Below are 16,255 nucleotides of genomic sequence, written 5' to 3' on the forward strand. Positions count from 1 at the left end.
AGGCTCAAGTGCATTAAGCTGTTTAAATTTTGCTTGTTCCTTGACTATGATTATGGACATATACTTACATCACACATTGACTTCACTGAAGACTTCCATTTAACTTGGGAATCACATTGATTTCTACTGTGGTATTGCAACTACTTTGCTAGAGCTACTTTTATTCCCTGGTAGGTGAAAAAGTTGTTGGCATTTTCTTGACCTTTTTTTTCTTCAAGGAGCAATTAATTTTGCTATTTTAAGTTATTTCTTTGTATCAAGTCACTTCAGGCTTTCTGCTTTTTCAAATACTGTTGTCCTTCACCAGTGGGTTTTTTTACCTTTTTTCCTTTTTTTCTGAGGGGACTAATATTTTCAAATAAATTTCAAGGGAGCTCTTGAAAAGTTGGTTTAAAGTATGTCCTCTCTGCCAAGTAGTTATTTTCCCAGTAAAATAAATAGCTATTCACTTTTAATAGTAAAAATACGTTTATACTACTTGCACAATTTTAAGAGAGCTTCTGGTTAGTCAAGCTTGTTTCCAGTGACTGTATCATTTCTTAAGTGGGAAGAAAAAGGCCTTCATCTTAGTGACAGGACAACTTTTACAAAAAACTTTGACTAGGATTTGAAATGACTGTTTAAAGTCATTAAAAAGTAATAGACTTAAAGACATTTTGCAAAGGAAATGTAAGATAATACTGCAGTGGCACCACATTACTCAGTAGCAGTCACAGAATTACTGTGCTCTCGGTTCTCCAGATGGATGTGGAAAGGAAAAAAGAGCAAATGCCTGTAAAAACATGCCCAACAGTTGTGGATGTGCTTCTCCCATTACATGGGGCCTTTGGCTGTCTACATTTAGAAGTGCTTTGAAATGCCATCGTGTTGAGCCAATTGCTTTACAGGAAAGGAGAATTGCAACTGATTAATGCCATTTTGGACTCAAGCTCTTTCATTTGTTTCTCGTAACTGAGTGGACCATGATCCAAACAACTTAATTCAATAAATAAGGTAATACAGTACAGTTACAAAGACCATCCCAACTGAATATTTTCTTATGAAATTAAAATACCTTACCATCTGTTGGGTGTATATTTTTACTTCTGTATCAACTGGAGAGAAAGATAATTATTTACCTAGTTTGTTCAAATGTTTAGTCAATGAGGTTTTGGAAAGTTACTAATGAAGTAGAGAAGCCCACATTCTCTTTTGCAAGTGTTAAAGGAGGCTATTATGTGCCCCATTGGGAATATGTTGCACTATTTGGTGTCTGCAAAAGGTTCTTCATGCCAATCAGACATCACCAGTTTCTTAATCCAGGTTATGGAATGAAGCAGAAACAGCTGTTGTTACCTGCTGCGGTATCCTGATGTTTAGGACTGGGACCAGCCAGTTACTCTGGGTTGTTTGTTTTTTTTTAATTCAGTTTAACCTGATCTTAAAGAGATTTTAATTTTATCTAAAAGATAATGATTTGGAGAATTTGCAGTAAAAGACATAGTAAAACGTTTAATGAGAAAAGTCAGTGCAAGTAAAAAGAGTAAGCCCACATAATTTTGCTTAGCATTAATGTTGGTTCAAGGGTTACTTTTATCCCCGTGGCCTCTGACACTGTCTGTATTCAAGCTAAGACATCTCATTTAAGACATCTCATTTTCCCCAGATGATGGATGTTTGCAAAAGACAGTTGGAGATTTGGGGCATGTCCTTTTTATCTGCATAGTCAATGTTCATCTTTCATGAAAGAGAGGAGGAAGATGATAGAAAAGTAGGTAATTTATTTTCAGACAGTCTTATGCCTCTAGTCCTTTGGTGTTCATCAATCCTATTAATTCTAATCATTGCTGTTTGTCCTGTTTTAGAGATCTTCATGTTTAATTAGCCCAGCTGAGCAAATCACATCCTTCCAGCCAGACTGGCTTTCATGCAAGTGAACTCTGGACATTGACAATTAGGCGTTTGTTGTCTAGATTACTTTTTTGGAGCAAAGGAAAGAAACAGGCATTTGTTGAGTGTGACTCACATGGTCTATTTTAGACATCTGTGTACACTCAAGTGGGAAGAGCAACATGCTAAAGACACTCGTTTGTCTCCATCGACTATAAAAAAGGCCTTTCCATCCTGCACAGATTTAGGGGTTGTCACCCTTAGGTGGGGTGATTCTCATCCTTGAGGACTGTCCTTTTACTAGGCTAGGTTTTTTACCCAACCAGTGATTCATGATGAAGTCCTGTCCTCGTCTTGCAGAGCTGGGAAATTTCCATGTCCCAGAGAAAAACTTCTCATTCTCCCTCTTTGCTTACCCAGCAATTACAGTGTAGCCATACATTATGTAGCTGGGACTGTGTGTGTAACTCAGGAGAGAGCTCCTGCTTAGGAACAATCTTGGAAGGGCCCCCTCAGTGCTGGCATTAACTGTTTTGGGAGGTTTTGGCTCTTTTTCATGGCACTGGGGTAAAGGCAGTGAAAATCTGCCCTGCAAGACCTCGGCCTCAGACAGGAATTCCCAGCACTGCTGTTCTCCGTGATCTCCTAGTTTCAGGACTTTGCCAGCATTCCACTTGCACCTGCAAATGTTCCCACAGCCAAGGGAAAGAAATTGAGGTAATCTGTATGGAAACTCAAACAAAGCAAAGCTTTCACAGAAACAGTGTTTGCAGTTAGTAGAGCATTGCAGCTACTCCAAAACTGGTGCAATGGTGGACAACTGTAGAAGGGAGGGAGCATTTAGAAACATCCTTAGTGTCTGAGTATGAACATCTTCAAACACTTTCATTTAAGCTGAACCTGAATGTGTGTGCTCACATTCAGTGATGAACTGATGTTAGCTTAAGGCTCCTATGGTCTCATGCAGAACATCACATTAAATAAAGCATTGGTGTAGGTTGCTGATAAGATTTCTCCTCAAAAATATCATCAAGGTTAACTTTGTCCCAGCAGACTTTCTTTGAGGTTCCTATCACTTCAGCTTTTTAAAGCATCAGGTGTTTGATCTGCATTTAGCTTAAAACCAGCATGAAATCATAATATCAGCATAAGGAGTTTATTGTAGTGAGCTTTGGGAAATGTGGGAAGAAAAAAACAAAAAGTGATTATGTCCACACCTGACCTGCTGCAAAATTTTATGATATTGGATGACCTGCCAGAGGACAGATCTGATATTATTGTCTGTGGAGCTTAGGTTTTATGCCACGACACTTCTGTGAATTTACCTGCTTATTCCAAAGAGCATAAAGAGATAGTGATAATAAACTGCCTAGTGAAGCTATTAGGATGACAAAGGTGCTTGTATTGCAACTGCAGTAGTATTTTCTTCCTCAAAGTAAAGCTAAATAAACTTTTTGTGTGCCTAGCAGGAATAATAAAAAGGGGGCATTCTCATTGTAATTAAAATTAAAAGAAAAAAATTATTTTAATAAAACAAGAGTGTTAGTGCTTGATTTATTCATTTTATATCAATATTTCCTAGTAGAAAAAGAATCAAGGAAAAGTAGACATAGAGTCTTTACTGCTCCTTTGTGATTCAAACAATAGTCCAGTTTCTTGCAGATGTAGTTTTCATTAATTAAAAAATCTGGTAATATTCTCAATATCCTAGCTATTCATCTGTGTTACAGAGCACACTAGGGTTTTGGTTTTGAAAGCTAAAATATAGCAAGCTGTTAATGGAATTTATATTTGTGCTCCCAAGAGGTTAAAATGAAGTCTTGAGGGTAGCCACAATCCCTGGCGAGAATTCTCTTTCTTATTAAAGCTAACCTGGACAGGACTTGCTTTCAAGCCACACTGAAACTGTGTAGAGAAAAGGAGACAGCACACATTCTTCTTGTCCCCCTGCCAGCCTAGCATAGCACTGCATCTTAGTCATTAGCAAGGGAGGGAAAGAAACCAGTACTTCCCAGTTCTGGAAAAGAAAACCACTGAAGAAAAAATACTCTTACTAGATTCCACAAACTAATAATGAAAGAGCACTGCTGAAATCCTTGAAGCCTCCTGTGCCTTTGCACCAAGTGATTGCCTTACAGAGCTCTGAGCAAAACCAAACAGGAAAGATCTTAGACCTCTTGCACTGCCAAATAGTTTGTGGTCTCCGGGAGCTTGAGAGTTGAACTGTGAGACCTGTGTGGTATGTGAGAGGGCTGGAAAGAATTGTTTCAAGTGGGGAGGCAGTGACAGCGCTGCTGGATCTCAGTAGCCTGCTGAGGTGCCAGACAGCCTCTTCCTTGGAGCTTAAATAAGATGAGTGGAGTGATCCTGCTTCTAGGTCAGGTGAAGTACAAACTCCCTAATTACACTGCTTACCGAAAGGAAGGGAAGACACTCTGTGAAGTTTGCAAAATCAGAGTTATATTTTCTACTTTCAAATATACTCTCCAATCTTTAAAAGTTCACTGAGATAGTTTTCCTTTTTTCATCCTGTACTTTAGAAGCAGGAAAATATTTTTTGTCTAGGCATTAGAAATCCTCCTAATGCTGCCCAAAGGTGGCCTGGAGCAATAAAGCATTTTCTGATTTTTTTTTTCTTTTATAAACTTTTAACTTACTTAAATAGAACTGGAGGGTATGTGAAGTGCTGTCATTTAGGCAGATTTTGCTTGCTGCTTGCACCCAGATATTTGTTTTTTGTAGTAATTGTGATCAAATCCTTGGGATGCCTTTCTCCCATGGGGTCATAACATGTTTGGAGTGAAAGAAATATGTGCTGGTTTGCTGCAACAGTACCAATCAGACCAGTTTTAAAAATAAAAAAAACAACCCTGTTACAAATTCTGCTTTTGGGTGTTCTTGCTGTTCCTTGGCCAGCAACTCTACTCATTCAAGAGGCTGTTCTTTTCCCCCTTCTCCCTCTGCTTCCTTGGCTTAGTCCTATGACTTTCTCCTCTCCTCTCCTCCTCCCTCTTTTCTGAAATTCATTGTTCTTAGATTGAAAGTGGACACCGAAACCACCACAAACTGTTTTCTTTGGTTTGAAACAGCCCTTCCTGTGCATTCTGTGTATACAGAACGATTTGCTAGGGGTTCGGATCAGCCACTGTTCACTGGGGAGAACAGGAAGGACTAAGACCTGTGCATGCTGAAAAATTCTTTATGAGAAGAAATTGCACTAGTCATAATGTAAAGACTACTCCTGACCTTAGAGATCCCTCAGGAGCAGGGCACCAGCTGTGAAGAAAGTCCCTTGGGATCTCACTGTATCGTGGCTGGCAATGTCTTCTGACCAAACTGGACGCAGTGTAATGATATAAAAGAAATTTTATCCCTGATAAATTTCAGACTGTATTAACAATGCATGCATACATTGCCACTTGATCAGTCCTTAAGAGCAGCTGAGAAGTCTCAGTTCCCATTTAAGACTCAGCAACAAGGTCACTTCTGAGTGAGATCTAGTTTTTTCACATGTGAATCATCAGAAAGACAACTGATTTGGGGTTTTTTTTCCTTTGAGCTCTGCTCAATTTAGTCCCTAATGAAGGACAAGAGAATGTGGTTTTTCCAAGGAACTCGGTTCATTTCATGGTGGATTTTACTTTGATCATATCTATTGTTCTTTTTTTTTAGTCTTTTAGAGGGATCTGTCACAACTGAGTGTGATTTGTGCTGTGAAGGAGGAGTGTGAGTCAGTTTTTTAAAAAACAATACCAAAATAATCTTTATTAGGCAAATACATCAAGAATGTTAGTTTTTCCTCCTGTAGTCAGTAACAGAAGATTTTTCAGCTTTGTGAATAAAACCGTACAACTGCCTAAATGATGCACATCCTCACTTTCTCTGCTGTTTGGGGCTCCTTGTCATGCATTTCATCACAAGTTGAAGGGCTTTGCATTGAAGGGCACATTCCAGCCACTCCAGGTAATCTTAGGACTGAATTCTTTTCTGTCCTTCTAAATGATGAAACACAGTAGCCAGGAGGTTGCAATAAAGCATTCACTCCTCTGTGAAACTTGCTCCCTCTGGCGTTTCAGCAGAGCCAGTGCTTTGTGACTTTTAAATCCAGTTATAATTCAATTACATTATAGTAATGAGGGCATCTGTAATCTGTAAAATTATTATAAAAACTTACTGTATCTTACTTTTAAAAAAAAGCAAAAAGAACCCCACAAACAAACAAAAAACAAACAACAAAAAAATTTTGTTCAGTCAGTGTTTTCATAGAAACACCCAGGTGTCATTGCAGTGAGTACAAAAAGCCACACACACACATTTTCATCTTGAATGCCATCTTCCCTATATATAACCCTTTCATTTTTCTGTAGTATTTCATTGCATTCCATAGTTTTCTGGATTTAAAGTAAAATAATTTGTCTGATTTTGGAAGCTTTATGTAGAAAGCACTTTTTACTTGTTTTTTAATATAATGTAAAGCTATGTGTAGCTGTCAAGCTAGAAAAAAAATAGCATCTAAGCATGCTTCTGATTAAAATCATTCCCAGTTCTGCTGTATTAGAACTTGGACATATTCTTAAAACTCAAATAAGATTGACTGGATAAAATATGAGGCACATATCATGTAGGCAAGATTTGTGCATAGCAATTGAAGTGTTTCCTGCATGCCTAAGATTGTAAGTCATTCAGACAAGCTTCTTACTGCACTGTGGGGAAATGCTGCCACCTGTTTGGTTTAGTTCTCTGCACTTAATAAGCCAGAATGCTTTCTTCAGTCTAGGACTCCTGCAGTCTTCTTTATATCCATTTTGTTTGGCTCGAGCAAAGGATATTTTGAACAAGCTGGAAAGGAAGAGTTTAAGCTTCCCAGGTGAGCACTGTGAAAGGTGTTTTTAGACTGGCATGTTGCAGGGCATGTTGCTGAGCTTGCAAGTGGCATAAAAAGTTACTGCCTGTCAGGTGAGATGGAGTGACTGATTGTATATGTGTACATTAAACCTGTCCCCACAGTGAAATAAAGCACTCGCCTCAATGAGGGAGTAAAGAAAGCAGGTACAGGTTCTTGTCTGCCAGATGCTTAGATTTGCTTATTTGATCTCTTGTAATCATCTGCAACAGAAATTAAAATGAGAGCAGGAGCAGGAGTAGGAGCAAAATCAGCTTGTCTCTTTTGAGTGAAGAAAGTACTATTAGCTAATGCTCTGTTTCTTATGTTGAGAGTAAGATCGTTGTAAACCCTTATGCCACTGAAGTCAGTGTGAATTTTGTCATGGGACTATGAACAAATCCTTAAGAGGCATACTTCTATCAAGCTATAAAATATCTTACTGTAGTGCACAGTCAGCTATGTTCAAATAACAACCAAGGATTTTTATTACCCCAGTGTTTCTGGTGAGCTAATCATGAAAGAGCATGAGATTTAATAAAAACTCCAAGAAAACTCATATTATAAACTCTCTATATTTTTTCTTTTCATAACAGCTGTACTCATACTTTCCAGTAATGCATTTCTGTAGATGATTTTATATGTAGAAAAAGCCATAAATAATTCAAATGCCTAATAATTAAACAAGCATATAAGACTTTATAGTCCTTTCTCTAAAGAATCTTGAAGTCTTTATGTACAAGTTAAAGTTCCTTCAAATATAGTTTATACTGTTTTATTCTATCCACTAGCCTATAAACTTAGAACTATAATGGTAATAATGGCATTTGCCATGTAAGTGTGTTTATCTTTCTCTACAAATACATCTTGGATGCATGTGTGTAATATATGCAAATTGGATTTTGTTTTATAGCAATTTTTAGTAATGAACACAGGAACAAATTCTTGAGAGAGTATATCAGGAATATAGCTGTTATGCTATTGTCAGAGTTATGTCTTTGATACTCAAATGGTTTCTAATGTTTGAAAATTTGCACTTAAAAAGGAAAAAGAAAATATTACTTCTACTTGTCTTTCTTTTTGTTTATCTTGAGTCCTTATACAGCAGAGAAATTCCTTTTAAAATGCAGCTGTGATGTAGCCACTATTGTTGATATAATTTAACATTGGTCCTGATATGAGTGTTTTAATGAAAAAAAACATACTTTGTATCTTATATCACTATAAACTGTCTAAAACCAGCATTCATTCAAGAGACATTTCCATACTCACTTAATTTCTTCCAGCAGAAAGGTAGTAATAAAAGAAAGCACATAAAACAAATGGTATTAAGATAATAATCTCACATTAATGTTCAGATGTCAGTCCAAAAAAATAAATGAATGAGGATGTTGTCTGATTTTTGTAGAATGTAAGGTGCTGAATACAAACATGGTGTGCATATGTCATTGGCTTTGGCAGGAATGGTAATTTAAAGACTAAAGGAGAAGAGGGTCTCCTTATATGTCTGTGTGCTTGGAACTTAATAACCAGTCTCACAAACTGGGAAACAAAAGAGCTGTTTGTGTGTCATCTGGTTTCTTCATAAATATTCAGGGAAGACTTTTGTTGCTCTGTGGAAACTGCCTCTACAAACATTTTAAATACACAAATACAAATTGTTCATGCAATCTTTGCTTTCATAAATACTCCATCCTGTTTGGCTAAGCCCCATGTAAGGGGAATTTGAATGACAGGACTTCCTTCCTTGCAGTCTAGCAAGGGTTCGAGTGGTGAACAGGCACTTGCTTTTTGCTTTTCCTCATCAAACTGTTTAATTAAGGTTCTAGTGAGAGAGCAAGAAAATTACAGTAGGGCTGTTGGTGGTGGAGGTGCATGGAAACCCTCCTGCTCCACAGCCTGCCCACCCAGGAGAGCAGCATGCCCAGGAGTGCCCATGCTGAGCAGAGTGGGTTCCCAGCCACCCTCTGCCAGCTCTGCCAGCCCGCAAGAAACCTGAAACACTGAGTCCTGGGAAGTCTGCATTAACAGAAACAGCAGCAACATTTTAGGATATATGTGTAAATACACTATAAATGTAAGAGAGACTCTGTAGTCACTTAAATATTTTGAGGGAGCTATGGAACTACGTGATCTTTAAGGTTCCTTCCAACCTAAACCATTCTATGATTCTATTATTTTATATCAAATACATACATTGCCAATAATTTCCAGAATTTCCTGCTAGTAGCTGCAGAGATCCATACAAAAATGGCCTCAGAAAGCCAAGAGTTCTCATCTGTTTTATGTGTTGTTTGGATAATGTTAAAGCAGGTGAAGAATGAAACCAGAGATGGGAATACAGAGTCACAGAGCACCCAGAAAAATTTTCTTCATAACTTTTAAATAGATTTCTGTGGACTCTCAACTCCAAAATTCTTGCCCCCAGCTTGACCAGCAATGACTTTTTCAGTGCTTTTGGTATAATTTTAACTAATATTTTCTTTTCCATTCTCCATAAAAGAGTGATGAACTCAGCACACAGTCTCTGCAGAAAATAATTTCATTTAGTTGTGCCATTTTTTAAGCATTTTTAATGGAGGCCACACATCTTGTTAAATTTCTGGGAAGCAGCTTTTTTCCTTTGTTCTCAAGCTGATGGCTTGGCCATAAAATAATGTAGTCTTTGTGTTCATGAAGATTGCATTAGGGAGTGCTCCTCTCAACCTTCCTGTGGCAAATGAGCTGGTACAAATGGGAAAGAGATGGTCTGCAATGAAAGTATTGTGAAGTCAGCTGTCTTATCTCTATTCTTTGGGTACGTTTCAGACTTCTTGTTCAGGTTAGCAAAAACTGTGATTAACAGAGCTGTGCTGTTGCTCTTTTCTAAATTCATTCCTCTTACTGCCTACTAGTAAATTTTTCTGATGTGACTATAAGTGTCATTATCCATATCACATTGATAAATGTGAACACTAGCATCACTCATTAAAGCAATGGATGGAGGTGGGGACACATTCATTGGTAATATGTAAACACAGTACTTCAAGAACTGTAGAAAATAACTTGTGTTTAGGACACCACAGCCAAAAAGGTGGGTTAGGTGTTTTAACAGATGGCTTTCTAGCCTCTTTAAAAAGACCTGCACTGACAGAGATTATGCAACTTCCTTGGCAGTTTTTCCAGTGTGTCAGTACCAGTCAAATCAGAAACCTTCTTATCATTTCTAATATTTTTTACAGAAGTGTAAGTTTATTGCTTCTTGACTCGTTGACCTGTGTCTCAGAGGACAGATTATTCCTTTTTTTTTTTTTTTTTGCCCCAAGCATGAGCTTTCTGCATGCTTGAAGACTGTTATTATTTCCCTCTTAGATTTATGTTTAAGCCGTCAAATCGCCCGGTGTTTTCCATGAAGCCTTTCCCCCGACACCCACGCCCTGACCTGTCACCCTTGCTGTTTGAGGACCGCTGCCATTTGTGGCTGTGGAACTCCACATTTCAATTCTGTTCCATCTTTTAAAAGTTTTGTCTAGAAATTTAAGAAGGTTTCACTAACTAGAGAAAAATAATAGCTGGGACTTGTGCTCCCGACAGCCGTGGTGTCTAAACCAGGACACGGTTCTGGGTAGCAGGGCGGCTGCGGTGCTGCGAGGTGTCCGCGGTGCCGGTGCCGGTGCCGGTGCCGGTGCGGGTGCCGGTGCGGGTGCGGGTGCGGGTGCGGGTGCCGGTGCGGGTGCCGGTGCGGGTGCGGGTGCGGGTGCGGGTGCGGGTGCGGGCCGGTCCCGCGGGGCTCCCGGGCCCCCCTCGCTAGATGGCACCACCGGACCGACGGACCGGCAGGGAGGGAGCGCCGGGAAAGATTAGCTCCTGCTCCGGGAAGCTGCTCTGTCTCTCCGCTGCCGTGTGGCCGGAGTATTGAGATGGAGAACAAATACGCACACGTGGGGGCCTTGCTTCCTCCAGCTGTGCCGGCTTCTTAGAGATCCATGAACGCCTTTACACTGCGTTTCACTGTGCAGTCTGAATGCACCCTGACTCCTTATCATTTAAACTCTTTGAGTCTTATCCCGATGGCCCTTCTTGGTACATCTTCCTGTTAATAGTTCTTTAATACACAGGGACTAAAAATATTCTTCTGCAGCCAGATCTGTGCAGCTCTGTAGGCAAGAACCATGGTATGTGTGTGTGATTTGAGAGCTGTATTAACAGGATAGTTGGGGTGAGATCCCAGGCAAGAAGAGTAAGGCTTTCATTTTATGTATTAAAATGTGATGGTAAGCATAACAGCATGTGGTACATCACCTGCAGTACGAGTAGTACTTGTTGAACACTACTTTTAAGTTGTAAAAATAATGAGATCACAGAAAGCATGTCACTGGTAACTTTGTGTATACACAGGGTAGTCAACGTGAAAGGAGAATAGCCTGTCGCAAATCTCCCCTGGTCACACTCTTCTGTAACGTCTTATTTTTTTATTGTATTTTCTGATACAATTTTAAATGCCTCACTTTACACAGAGTTCTTCTCCCTTCCCCATTCTTGTGGTACTTGTTGCTTGAAGTTTCCCACTGCCAGTCAGAAGTGTACATGTGGCATCTGTATAGGAATGTTATGTAGGAAGTAAAATGAGTCTGCTTACAGCTCTTGGTCCATCTGTACCCATTTGGAAAGTTTGCAGCTGTAGACATGGAGGTTGGAATTAACACCATTTGTTCTTGTCAGTGCAGTGTCTTGGGAGACAGAAAAGGATTATTTCTTCTTTTAAGAAAAAATATCGTTTTTCTTTAATATACATATGTATGTATCTCTGCGTGTTAATATCTACATGTGCAAATATAAGAGGTGGATGATGATGCTGCTTCCAGAAAAAACATTTCTGAGAACTTAAACTTTTTTCTTACTGTAAGAAGTACCTCAAAGTAGCTGGTCCATTCAAAGCTTCAAAAAGAGTTTCATCTCTCCTCCAGAGCTCTTTTGAGATCTCAGAAGCTGGGATGTCTTCTTGGTAGAGCAGGACAGCTGAGTAGGATTTTAATTTATCAGCAGCTGTAGTCTGTGTCATTGTAAGATATTTATCTACTGTATTTTATTTCTTTATTATGCACTTAATTTCCACACCAAGCATAAAAGCGCATTTTACACAAGCTTCATCAGATTCATAACTGAATGTTTTACCTCCTGCCATATTAGACTGCAGCAGCATCCTGAACAGATCCCATTTCCCACCTACTTAGCTGCATTCAGTTGAACAGAACAATTTCCTCCTTCCATCCTAAATTGTTTTGCAATTTTTTTAGGATGTATTTTAAAGGTATGTATATTACTGAATATTACCCCCTTCTTCCCCCTGTGTAGCAGGGGGTAGATGTATTTTAAAGGGGATGTATTTTAAAGGTATGTGAATTGACAACAGGTAGAGTTTAACAGGCATCTAGTTAAGTGTGCAAAATTTGTTGGGAAAATTGGTGTTGAGTGCAAATAGTTGTAATGTATGTAGAAGAAAAATCTCAAATATACTACTATGGCAAGTTTGTATGATAAATATGTGTATAAGGATCAGTAACTTCAGCAGTCTAAGTATAGGTGAAGATGGAGATTTCCAGAATTTTTGTGGTAATTTCCCATTGATAGGTTGTCTTCTTGTAAGTATTAATACCATGGCAATACTTGTATAACAAATGATCATATAAATCTTTAACAGGAGGAAAAAGTGTGGGTTGTGTTGCCTTGAGCAATCACTATGCCACCTTTCAGTCTTCTACTTCAAAGCATAAATAAGTGTGCTGCATAAATCCTATTAGAAGACATTCTTGACAATGGAACAAAGCAGATTTTTCCAACTACAGATTATTCACTTTAATTTTTCGCACAGTGCACTAGGGAGGATCTGGAGAATCAGACTAATGTAACTGAATGTTTGTCCAGCAAAGAATATTTACCTCTGCACAAGTTTAGTGTTCAGCCTGTGGGTTGTGAGAGTGTCATCAGAAATTGATTGTTTCATACAGTTTGATAAATCTGGTCTGTTATGCTGCTAACTAGCATGGTAATGTAAAGCAAGGAAGTGAATTCTTTTGAGAAATAAATAATTTCCTCTAAAATATAGCAACAGATCCTGTCCTACCTCCAAAGTACATCCTGCCTGCTTTGTAGTGCTCTGGGAAAATATTGCTAGAAATAAATATAAATATATATTGATATAAATATTAACATAAAAGCAGAATGAAAAGAAAAAACAAGGGAAGAAAGAAATACTCTCTCCAAGACTTGTGTGTATAAAACTATGGAAGGTCATTCAAACTACTTACATCAAGACAGCTTCCTTATAAGTGTCATGTGTCAGCAGTCACAGTGAAGTCAGGCTGCAGACTTTGCCACATACCTGTGCTTCTCATAACTTCTTTTATTTGTGTTCTTACCCTTTTCTAAAGGACGGGATTTGCGAGCTTGGGATGAGATGGGGCAAGGATTGCAGAGTGGAGCTTACTCTGACTGTGGGACCAGTTAAATCAGACATTTGGGAGCACCAGTAAGAACAGAAAACACATGAAAATAGCCTGGATTTCTCTTTCAGTGTCCATGGACCTTAGTAAAAAGTAGGAATAACACTACATGCAAAAGCCATGCCGGCATCTGGCTGTGGCATTGCATTCCTAGGAGTCTTGATTGTTCTGCATCCAGGACACTGCCAGTGTGGTGAGAGATGAGGTAGAGCTAGCAAGCAGGAGGGTGAAGATTAGGGGCCGATTGAATGGGGTTCTTCTTGATAGGAGATGGTGGGGGGTATCAGGAAATTGTACTTTTAAAGCTTGCTTGAAAAGTTTTTGGGGAAAAGTTGTTGGCAAGCTATGTTTCCAAGAAATTATACAGCCTCACCTTGAAGCTGACTTTGGTTAGGGCCAGCCCTTAAACCTTGCACAGCCTTGAGGTTCTGGGCTGTCCATCAGAGGTCTTTGGTTCTACCCCCTGCTACACAGGGGGAAGAAGGGGGTAATATTCAGCTAAGAAATGTCAGAGCAGTAATAGCTTCTAATTTAGACTTTAGGACTTCCTTTTAAATAGCTAAAGGTCCTGTGCTATCCTGACAGCCTTTGTCATGGGAACCTCATGTCAGAAAGGAGGGAGAGTGGTGGTCCCTGCATTATAATATTAAGCCAGAAGAAACAACATCTCTTAGCTTCCTTAGGAAAATTCCTAGTCAATTGGACCCCTTTTTCATTGGAGACCTATCTTTAGCTACCAAAGCATTTTAAATCTTGCAGTAAATTTCTCATAGGCCACAGGAGTAGAAAATAAGTAGAAGAGGAAATGACCCATGAAATATTTGCAGAGGTGATGTTTTGTGTGTTCTGCTAAAATGTTTCCTTCAGTGTATTAAGTGTTTATATAGCACTGCAGCCACTATTAATCCAAGTAGTCATGTTTTTCCTAGCCCACCACGGACCCTTACCTTATGGTCACCCCCTTGAACTTAATCAAAGTGAGCACAGAGTTGTCATCACTGGAAAAATAGTTTATTATTTTAGAAAATGTGATCTCTTTCTGCCTGAGCAGAGCTGGATGTTGCTAAAAATATTGAGAATGTTAATGTTACATGGGCGGTAAACATCTTCTTTAACAGATACACAGGCAAAAGAGGCAAATGAAGAACCAGTTGATCCTGTAGTTCAACTGGTAATATGTGATTAGTTCAAAACTCAAGTGCCACATGCAGAGGGCTTACACTGTGATGATGAAAATCCTGACTTTTCTGAGAATACAGGAGGAAAAGTTTTTTCTTTAATTTGATTGGACATCCTAATATATATTCCCTTTTTAAAAGTGTGCACTATTAATAGAATGCAACCTGTCCTTAGTAATGGTTTGGTTTTCATTTCTCCTCATATTTCCTACCTCCTCTCTTCTGTCTGATTTTCAGGTTGTTTTTTTTACCCTTTTCTGTCCCATTTCTGTTTCATTTGTGTATGCAGGAGCAGCTTGAAAGATACTGGTGTGTAAGCAGCTACTCATATATCTGGCACATAAGTTAATTCTTAGCTACAACAAGCAGAGGTTCATTGGGTTGCAAAGTTCAGCTTCATGAGAGACAAACTCACTGAGGTGTTATTCTGAATTTCTGGTCTCCACTGGCCAATTTACCCATGCTCCTTTTTTTCCACCTCTTTTGTCACAGAAATGATGCATCACTCTTTTTTTTTCAGGTGAGAATGAGAGATTTGGTACCATAATATTAAAACCACCTTTGTCTCCAAACTTAGTGTCCTCTTTTCGTGTCTGCTCCTAATAAATGAAGAAGTGTAAATAGCTGGTGTTCTTCCTGCCTGAACTGGACCAGGATGTTTAACCCTTTGGCCTTTTAAGAAAGGGCACGGTTTTTCTAAAGAATTTCTCAGTCTTTCTAAAGAGAAATTGCAGAAAACATAAAAGCTCAAAATATTTGATCTGTCATTCTTCATTTTTGCTCTTATGACATTTGTCTCTTCCTAACCTCCTATCTTCCAGGACCGTCATCCTTTTACTGTTTTTAAAAGTTTTTATGTCCTGGGGGAAGGAGGGGGTGATTTATCTCTTCCTGCTGCTCCCTGTTCCTGATATCTGCCTCATCCCAGGCCTCCAGAATGTAACCATATTTTGTCCAGTCATTCCTGTGTCACCCTTCATTATCTTTTCTTATGTTGCTTTGTGTAAACATTTCCTTCCCTCTGTCTCTCATTTTGCTTCTGCTGCTCCTACTAGAACACACACTTCAGCTTCAATGAAAGGCAGTAAAAGAACTTGCCAGAAGTCATTTTAACCATCACTCCCTTTCTCCTCTACTTGCTTTCATTAGATGAAAATTAAGTTCTTTTGCAGAATCTTCCATGATGAAGTTACTTTTTTGTGTTTCTGTTGAATGTTCATGATAGGTGTTGTATTAGTTTATTTAGACAGGAGAAGAAGACAGCAACAGTGGTCAAAGAAGTGTCTCTGTTCACTTTAAATACATTAAGTGCTGTAAGGTCACAGTGGATAGGAACATACAATGAATATAGTTGACTGTATTATTGCTGATTGTAACATTTATTGCAGCTCTACTCTGTTAAACCAAATTAATAACTGTTACCTGCAAGTCAGCATTAAGACAAAAATTAGGGAAGAACTAGAAGTTCTTTCTCATGGCAGAGATGTAGAGAATTTGGCTATGGTATTAACAGCTAAGCTATCATACTGCCTTTGAATTTAAAAGAGAGAAAAGTCACATTTCCAAATACTACTTTTATTGTAAGAGATTGTTGGTTGTTAAAGCCACTAAATACAAGCTACAAATTGGTAGTGTAAAGTTTATTTTTCTTGGCTGAATTCTAGGGATTTTTTTTTTAGCCTCATACTTCTCTGCTTAGCTAAACTGTATAAATAGCAGAAGAATTCTTTTTAATTTAATCAAGTAGGTGCCCCTTAGAAACAGTGACAATACTGAGAAGTACACTGTTCCTGTGTTTTAGTTCTGGACTAAGGCCTTGCCAGAAAGGTGCCTCTTGAACATTT

General features: G+C 38.7%; 1 protein-coding gene and 1 long non-coding RNA gene across 3 annotated transcripts in view; one reads left to right on the plus strand and one right to left on the minus strand.

Annotated features, from left to right (window-relative positions):
* NT5DC1 (5'-nucleotidase domain containing 1) overlaps positions 1 to 16,255 on the plus strand; it is a 125,524-nt gene that overhangs the window by 60,105 nt on the left and 49,164 nt on the right. The gene's annotated exons all lie outside the window — the stretch shown is intronic.
* On the minus strand, positions 9,276 to 10,403 carry LOC135298067 (uncharacterized). Its single transcript, XR_010360038.1, has 2 exons — positions 10,287 to 10,403; positions 9,276 to 9,500 (listed from the first exon to the last, which is right to left on the minus strand). It is a non-coding gene; the product is annotated as an uncharacterized LOC135298067 (long non-coding RNA).

Source organism: Passer domesticus, chromosome 3 (assembly GCF_036417665.1).
Source record: "Passer domesticus isolate bPasDom1 chromosome 3, bPasDom1.hap1, whole genome shotgun sequence".
Taxonomy (NCBI): domain Eukaryota; kingdom Metazoa; phylum Chordata; class Aves; order Passeriformes; family Passeridae; genus Passer; species Passer domesticus.